Below are 9,680 nucleotides of genomic sequence, written 5' to 3'. Positions count from 1 at the left end.
TTTCTTCAGTGCATGTGTTACTAAAATGTTTCCCACACTCGGATTCGTCATCTTCAAAGTGAACATGTGGAGGAGCCTCCTGGAATCCTTATCTCAGTGCCTGACACTGCTTTGCCCTGAACATGTTGTGCCTTTGCAAATTATAATCCGATTTGGAAGTGATACTTATCTAAAGTGGGCTAACTGATTTACTATTTGTAATCCTGGGCTTCGATAAACGTCTAGGCATCAGATACATAATATCACTCCATCCAGAGTGCAGTGTGTAGGGCTCTTATTTGGGAGAAGGGATTGAATTTCTTGTGTGCAGTACAGACATCATAGCTTGCATGATCTCCTAGCCTTCTGCAGCTTCATCTTCTATGCTTGATCACAGTACTTTTATTTCCCAAGTTTGCAAAGTATCACAGCTATAGCTTTCATCATCAAACCACTGGTGACATTGATGTTGCAGAGTTCAAAGCTTTATCCAGTTTGAGTATCTCTGCAAAAAAACATCAGCCAAAGAGTAGAAAGGATATTGTCACATTCATTGAAACAGGAGGCTTCTCTATTGCATTTTTGTGGTTTTTTTTAACAGTTATTTATTTATTTATTATTATTATTTTGTAAAACAATATTGTCATCCATGAGTGGGAGCGATGCAGATCTCCAAACATGCACTGTTGTTAGTATAGGGAAAAGCCATTTGGAGGAAGATCCCACTGTGCTGGTGGTAGGGTTGTCAGCCCTGAAGGTGTTTGGAAGACAGGAGATGTGTAATGTGGGGATGTGGTTTCATGAGTGTGGTGGTGGTCAGTTGATGGTTGGACTTGATGACCTTGGAGGCCTTTTCCAACCTTAATGATTCTATGATTCTATGATTCTATCCTTATGCTCCGCACCAGTTCTACATAGCAGAGCCCTAATACTGCACAGATTGCAGATTTGGTCCAGGGTAAGGAGATGCAAAACTCTATTGGGGAAGCAATGTTTAGCATGGAAAAGCAGAACCAAATTTGTTAGGCAACAAAGATCTTGTAAGTATAAAGCAGAGGAAGAATAATATGAGAGAGGAGAAGACAGATGAAGAATGACTGAGGTGGATCTGAGGTAAAATTGTGACCTGTTGTGTCCAGGGAGCCTTGCACTGAGCAAGAACCCCATTCTTTGGGACAACGTGGGTCCTATAGAATCAGAGAATCATAGAAAATCCAGAGTTGGAAGGGACTTATAAGGCTCATAGAGTCCAACTCCAGGACATCACTGTGCATAGGCACCTGAGATACTCCCTGAGTTTAGCTCAGTGAGTGCCTTGGCTAAGGCCAGACACTGGCTTAGATTTGAGTACACTGTAATATTTTCCTACATCCTTTTCCAAATCTGGCCAACCTTGAATAACCTTTCCCAAGCAGCTCTTTCAAGTCTTTTCTTTAGCAATCTGAAAAGAAGACAAGTGTTTCTAGTTCTAGGCTGATGCTGCCCAGACACAAAATGAAAACAACGTGTTTTGTTTCTGATCCTCTGGTTGTGGCACATGAAATGTATTGAAACAGGTCTCCAAAAAGCTGCACTGAGGAGGAGAGGAACAAAATGAGTTTTTTAACCTCAAATGGCTTCTGAAATGAATTTATCTTCCTTTACTTTGGACACTACTCCAGTGGTATTAACAGAGTATACACTCCACTGCCTTAAGACACAGGAGTGATCTATTCTGCTTGTGAGACCCATTTTGTCCAGATTTTCCACCACCATATGAATCCCTGGAGAGATAGTTCCTTACTTCTTGCAAGTCTCACTTCTATTTCCTAGTGCTGCAGCAACACAAAACATCAGCTTTCACACTAGCTGTTGGGTAAGGTTTATCCAATGACTAGCTAAGAGCAGGATTAAATCCCAAATTAAAGGGTTTCATTTTTGAGGCAAGCAGATTTTATTTTTCAAGGAATCATAGAATCATTAGAGTTGGAAAAGACTTCTAAGATCATCTAGTTAAATTCTCTTTTTTTGTTGTTTATTTATTTGTTTATTTATTTAAACAACCATACTGGAAATTAAGTAGCGGTTTGAGGACAAAAAGCAGTGCCATTTCCAAAAATATGCTATAGGCAGTCTCTGGAGATGGGTGATGCCAAGTCTGTATCTAAAGAGGGATTTAGAGGATCTATTTAACCCATTGCAGGTTTCATAATGAAGATTGGGATAGCTGTATTATTCATGACTAGCTCTTATATTTCTGTTTTGTTTATGCCACAGGTTTTTACAGAAATATGAGTTAGAGAGTTATAACACACTGTATGGTCTGTGCATCCCTCTATAAACCCAGGTTGCCTTAGTTACCATCTGGCTAACTGCACAGGTGAAGAGAGGGAGAGAATTAGAGGAAAAGGGAGATAGTAGTACTAATGCATTTTAAAAGCTGAAAAATCCTTTGAATTGCAACGTTGTGATACTACAGAAATCTTTCAAGACCCAAATAAGGCAAGAGGAGTATGAAAGCAAAGGTTCAGAATGACAGCTCTTTGACAGGATAGTAAACAACTTAAATCCATATGGTTAAATCATCTTTCCATACATTTAATGAGACCAGGAAAAGGCATGTTAATATGAACCAAGACCACGCCATAGGCTTTGCTGGCAATTAAATATTTATGACAAGTTTATCTGACTTAATGTAAATGAAGGCATAGGCAAAAAAGAGAGAGCCTTCTGAACACCTTAAAAATGGTATAGATACTTGAACAAAGCAGTCTGGAAGGGTGGTACTGGTATTGTAAAGTTTTGTGACAGAGCTGTGAGTCACATAATGGCTGATGTTTTCTTAGAACAAGTCCCCGCTGCCAGAATCAACTATAAAGATTTGATATTCTCAGCCTTCATTTGAAAAGACAAAGAAAAAGAAGACAAAATCAAATAATTTAAGTGTACACTGTCGCAAAGGAAAGTTTGCATGAATGGAAGTCCCCTGCGGGCAGATAGGCCAGCATTTCGTAAAAGCTGTTATTTTAGGCTAAGATCGTAATCTTCTCAGAAGATTTCTCATTTCTTTGTGGGAAGAGCAGTACCACTAGCAAATTAGATTCCTTTGGCTCCTTTTGTATTCTATATCTGCTGCCCTGCATCCATAGTAAACTGAATTGTCTTTTTTTTTCTTTTTCTTTTTTTTTTTTTTTTGGTAAGGCAAAACGCACCTAAACTTGAAAAATTTGGAAGCAAAAATAGAGATGCTATTCCATGTCTGTTCACACAATCTGGCACAGTAGTTGTGGCTCATTATGCTCCTGCCTTTTGGTTAACTGCTTCTTAATAATAAGGCCGTGTAAGTTGTGAGATGTATATTGAATTCCATGGGAGTCTTAGCCTTCAGGGAAACAGAATACAGATGTTTGCAGTCACTTTTCTTGAAGTGATTCCCTTGTGATAATTTATATTCATAATGATAGCTCTTAGTTGTGTCCTTACAGAAATAGTTTCTCTAAATTGGAATACGGAAAATGAGTAAAAATCATGGTACATTTCCTTAATTCTAGCCTGACTTCCTACTGAAAAAAAGGTTGTCTGGACATGCGGACATTCTGTCTCTTTGTCTTTTAGTATCTCCTAATCCCTTTTAAATTTGAGATCTCAGAAATAGGATATTTAGGATAAAAGATATTAGTAATGCTTTTTCTAAAAGAAAGATCATGGGTATGGTAGTGCCTACTAAATGTAAAAGAATTCTTGCAGGAATACAAATTTAGGACATGGGACCGAGGCCAATTTGCTTCCTATTCAATTATTCATAAACCTAAAGACTCAAGGAGCTTCTGAATAAAGTACCAATAGGTAGGATCCCAGATACAAATACATACATTAGGAATTAGTGGAAAAAAATGCTGATTTTTTTGGGACTGGGGAAGGAGTGAGCTGGGATATTTCAAAGGAATTGGACTCAATGATCCTCATGGGTCTCTTCCAACTTGGGATGTTCTGTGAGTCTATGATTCCATGAATCTATGAAAAGAACTGTATCTTGTTAATGTTCAAGGAAGTAGACAGTACTATTTCATGTCAAAGGTATGAAACATTCAGCCACTTAGTTGAGGTTCTAGCTGGTGTTTTGCATATCACTGAGGTTTGGATAATTTTTGGACTCTTCACCCTACCAATATTCTGCAAAATTTCTTGATTCGCCCTTGAGGTTTAACCCCAGCAGGCAGCTTCCCTGTGTTTGGGGAAAAGAATCAGAAGGGCTAAAATGAGAAAGCTCACAAGTTGAGATAAAGACAGCTTCATAGGTAAGACAAAAGCTGTGTGTGCAAGCAAAACAAAATATGGAATTTATTTACTGCTTCCTACCTGTAGGTTCAGCTACCTCCAGGAAAGCAGGGCTTCATCACACATAACTTGAGAAGACAAATGCCATAGCTCCAAATGCCCCCCTGTCCTTCTTTCTCTCAGATTTATCGATGAGCAAGACATAACACAATATGGAATGCCCTTTCAGTCACTTGGGGACAGCTGTCCTCACTGTGTCACCTTCCACCTTCTTGTGCACCTAGCTATTGTTGAGGCAGTGAAATGTGAAACACTTTCACAGTGTGTAAGCACTGCTCAGCAATAGCTAAAATATCAGTGTATTATCAGCACATTTGGTCACAAATCCAAAATGTAGCACCTTAGAGCTAATGAGAAAATCAACACAATCCCAGCCAAAAACAGTACACTCAAAAATCACATATTATGGTCAGAAAAAAAAGCCCCACATCTCCAAGGAGATGTGCTAAGTTGATGTGTTTCTTGGAAGGGAGCAGGATCCTCCATTTAGGTGAAGGTGAGAGGTGAACCCAGGTAGGCACTTGCTCTTTCAGCAGTAACTCAGTATGGCTGGTGGTAGTTACTTAAGAAAGCCAGAAATAGCTTTCCCATAATATGATGATCTTCTGTCATGAAATCTGCTTCTTGGAATTATAAGACCAAAACAGCTCTCTTGGCAACAGTGTGGGGTGAAGGCAGAATTTTCAAGGTTCATTCACCAACAGAGGACTTGGACTTCAAATCTTATTCTTTTTACCCTTCTCCATCATGAACGTGATCACATCTTTCTAATTATTGAGACATTGAAGAGATTATAACATAAAAGTTGCTTTCAAAGTTTAACTATTAGAATTATTTATTTTCACTGATCACTGAACTAGGTGAAATCAAATATTAGATTGCAATACAGAGCTGAGCATCAAAAAGTCTCCAGCACTTATTTCACAGCCTTCAGTTTCCTTCGGTGGCTTAATGCCTGAAATATACTGGACAGATGTATTTTTTTTCTAGCAGTGTTAAATATAGAGACGTAATTCTTATGGTCTTTAAAAACAGCTCGGGCAAAGCACTACTCATCTGCACAACTAAAGCACCTATAACCACCATGTCTTGAAACTGCCTTGCTTCCTTTAAGGGCTCACTGTTTCAGCAACTGAAGCTTACTGAAACAATAAATGTGGCAACACCAACATTTCTAATGGGGTGAGGAGCTCAGAACTGGTTAGTGTTAGTTTACTCATTGAGGTGGTTTGAATCTTGACAAAAATATAGTGTTTTGCTGTTGCTGTTTCATTTTGCTGGCTGAGCATTTCTTTAAATGCTTACTGCCTAAGCTCAGCAATATAAAAGCAAGATTGCTTTTTATTGCCATTCTTTTCCAACACAAGACTGTGTCTGGGTCTCTTATAGACTTAGCTAAACTTGGCAATCTGAGAACTTATTCTGTAACTTGCCCTCAGGCTGTATTTATTGCAGGAGGCCTCTGTTGCACAGAATCACAGAGTCACAGAATCACAGAAGAGCAGGGGTTGGAAGGGACCTCTGCAGATCATCAGGTCCAGCCCCCGTGGCTCCCTACAGGTTGCACAGGTAAGCAGCCAGACAGGTGTTGAATATCGCTAGAAAAGGGTGCAGTAGGAGACCGAATCCGTTTTAGGAACATGGGATGGCAGAGGACTGGAACAAAAGACCCTCTGTGCAGCTTCTGAGGATAATGCTGTGGTAGGTGGGCTGTGCGCTTTCTCTTGTCACTCATTTGATGGGATGAAGCCAACAAGCTGCAGAAACCTGGAACAGCGGTACAAATCAGGGAATTATCTTTGCTGTTTCTGCAGACTATGATTCTGCCTCAACTTTGTTCATCCCAGCCCAGATTCTTTCCCTGTGGCTCTACATTTCTCAGGCTCCTCATTGCATTTCCAGTCACAGCCAGGCTGTTCTTCTGCTCCTCTCAGCTGCTTGTGGATCAGCCTTCTTACTTTCACTCCCATAACTCTCCCTGTCATTCAAAAGAAGCAACCAGAGGAAAAAGTTATCTTTCCAAACTCTGGGATGGAGCATACTTACTAGATGAGAAGGTCCAAGAGGCTCTATGTAAGTAATCCAAATGACATTGCAGTTCCTCAGGCATGGGGAAAGAACAGAAGACACTGCTGATAAGTAAGGCATGGAGGTGAGCATGAAGGTGTCAGAGAATGACAGAGTTAAGGTTGGAAAATATCACTAAAATCACCCAGTCCAACCCCAGCTCGTTATCACCATGCCCACTAAACCATGTCCTTCCATGCCAATCCTTATAAAAACTGAAAGAATTTTTTCCCTAGACTGGCTATAAATTAGTATAAATCTGTTTCTATCCTTTGCCTCTTATTTCTTCAAAAGCAAGAAGATATTTTTTGAAATTTTCTAAGGTTCCTGCTTTTTGCACAATCAAAGCGCACTTTTAAGGGAAAATATTTAAGCCTTCCAAACCCAAGTTTGCTGTTTGTAAATAACATCCAGGACATGATAAGTGACTTTCTGTAGATTTCAATGGAAGTCGAGGACAAAGAAGGAAAGCAGAGACAGGAACACAAGAGACAAAGAGGAGAGATCAGTCAAAATGTGTCAGATCAGTGAACACATGCAGCCCTGTCTTGATGGCTCAGTTGTGCTTGTTTTCCTCCAAGAAAAAAAAAAAAAAGTAAAAAAAAAAAGTGTCTTTTTGTGCTCTGTGAGTACAGCCTGTGTCTCTCAGAAGATGCTGAGAGGGAGAAGGGGGGTCTTAGAGGGTAGCTGAAAATTGGAAGAAAAATTCCACTCATGATTCATTTCTTCACTTGGAACCTGAAGTCAAGGTTCAATCTTCATTTAAAGGGCGATGATTAAAGCCTTGGGGAGCTTCCTAAGGAATTTCTGCATACAGAGATGGATAAGGGTGCCTTGAAGCACTTGCAACAGGAGACAAGCAGGGTGGGTGCATAATCCTCTATGATTTTTTTTCTTTGGTTCTTTTGTAGATCACACTGAGTTCCTATCTCACATCTTAATATGCCTTTGTAAGCCTTATATAATCCTGTATTCACCAAATTCATTTGCTTGGTTGTAAAGCAGTCAGTTATTTGCAGCAATACCCTAAGAGAACAGTTGATGCTTTCACGCAGCATTTGTCCAGAATAATTTCCTTTCTATAAACTGCTTTGTCCTCCCAGTGATAACAGCATCCCTTTAAGAAAAGCAGAGAAGCAGGGCACTGCATATACTGAGCATTCCCCATATTTGTACTGTACTGGAGCCAGCACAGTATAAGTTTGCTCTCACTTATCCAACATTCGTTGGATAAGTTTGAAATAGCTACTTTTCCTGAAAGTTTATGTGTATATATATATATATATAAAGTATACATATATGTATATACTCCCCATTTCGATGTCTATTTTTAGATGCTACTGCTGAATACTTTGAAATACCTCATGTAAATAGACTAAACAGGGTGAAGTCAGCTTTAGAAGGGTATTGTGTTTGAGTTTCTCTATTCAATATAGAGATTTCTCTGAATCTCTATATTGTACTGCCTGAGTTTCAGAAATTTCAACAAAAACAATTCATTAATTACAGGAATAGGTGCTGTTCACTCTCATGCTCTATGAAATGTGTAGAGGCCTCTAGCAGTAGGCCTCTTTGATGGAACTGCACATCATTTTTTTTATTTCTTTTACTCAACTTTTTTCCTATTTGGCTTCCTCAAAGCATCTGGTGAGACATTTGAACAGGCTGGCCAGGGAGGTGGTGGAGTCACTGTCCTGGAAGGTGTTCAAGAAAAGAGTAGATGTGCCACTGAGGGATGTGATTTAGTGGGCATTGTGGTAATAAGTTGATGGTTTCACTAGTGGTATTTTTCAATTGTACTGACTCTATGATTCTATGATTCTTCCCCATCAATGAAACGTCTGTGATATTTTTTTGAGGCAATAGGCTGAAAACCTCTTAATCCATGCTTTATTTCCACATGCTTTTATCTGCATGTGGTCATGAGTAAGCCTAACTTGCAGAAGTGGTGCAATGACAAAAGGGTTGTGAAGTGATGAGAGGAAGGGCATGTGTTGAGGTAGTGGAGGGTCAAGGGAATCTCTGCTGAATGTTGGCCTGCAACTCAAATGCAGATGTAATGGGCAGGACTAGAAGCTACTTTGCAAGAAGTTGGGATGAAAGTCTTTTTAGGGGAGGAAAAAGATAATTGCACATTTCCAGAGAAGATAGAAGGTTGAACGACATAAAGTCTGGAGATATGAGAGTGCAAGTTATTTGTGCAGAAGAGTGACTGGATGGTTCCAAGTTAGCATGAAAAAAAATGTGGGAGATTTTGATCTGAAGAAAGGTTGAAAGGAAGGATGATGAGTGATGCAATCTGCATAGAAGCCTCTCCTGACTCACAGTTACACTAGAGAGCCTCTTGCAGCGCTCTTTCCAAACTTAATAAGGGTTTTCTTATGTGCCTCTTGACTTCTCCACCCACTATACCTGTTCATCATGATCTGTTGGCCTGAACAAGAAAAAACATAAAATGTCTGAATTTTCCTACTGCCCAACACCTATGTGCGTTAGCTAAGGCTCTGTTATGATCAGAGATTTAAGACTTCATTCAGTTGTCTAAACATCTGTGCTGAGTGTCATTTGAGAGATGTTAGTTTAACCTATCAGGTCTTCTCATGCCAATCTAGGAGGACATAAATTCTTTCCAAACTCTATGTTGTATCTGCCAGCCTTGTGTGAGTGTACTCTGTGTCCTAGGATATTTCAAGGGGCTCTATGCATCTACTTTAAGGAAAGTGAATTGCTTGCTTACTTGAAAAGAGAGATTCAGATTCTAAAAAAGACACTGACTGGTTAGCTAAATTGCACTTTAGAGTACATTCTCTGTACAAACTAGTGTGAACTGGATCATAATGAGATTTTGGGCCACAGACACAATTTTCTCAACTGGGGTTTGATCCTACCTGAACTGTCAGATGAAAAGTTGTGCAAAATAAAGATCCTACTGCTGGTACTTCCCAGTGTTGTACCATTACTTTGGATTTGGATTTCCTGGAGTGCCTTTCCCAAAGTTGCATTAAACCAACAACCAGCATCCTCTGTTCCTGTATTGAAGTCACTCTTCCCACTCTTTCTCTACAGAAAATCCTTCACTTGAATGTTCATTAAAGAAAACTATGGAGGCCACAGCTTTAAATGGTAGTCTTTATGAATTTGGGGATCTGTACACCCTAAGTCATGTTAAGTGTACCCAAAGAGAATAATTTCTGTCTCCTCACCTGCTCATCAAAGTAGCATCTTTTAGGAAACCATGCCAGACCCCAAGCAAATATTTTAGCTCTCAACTAAGAATCTTCCTTTTTCTCAACTTCTTTTTTTCTCTCTTTTTTTTT

This window comes from Meleagris gallopavo, chromosome 3, assembly GCF_000146605.3.
Source record: "Meleagris gallopavo isolate NT-WF06-2002-E0010 breed Aviagen turkey brand Nicholas breeding stock chromosome 3, Turkey_5.1, whole genome shotgun sequence".
In the NCBI taxonomy this organism is placed as follows: Eukaryota; Metazoa; Chordata; class Aves; order Galliformes; family Phasianidae; genus Meleagris; species Meleagris gallopavo.
This window is presented reverse-complemented; position numbering follows the sequence as displayed.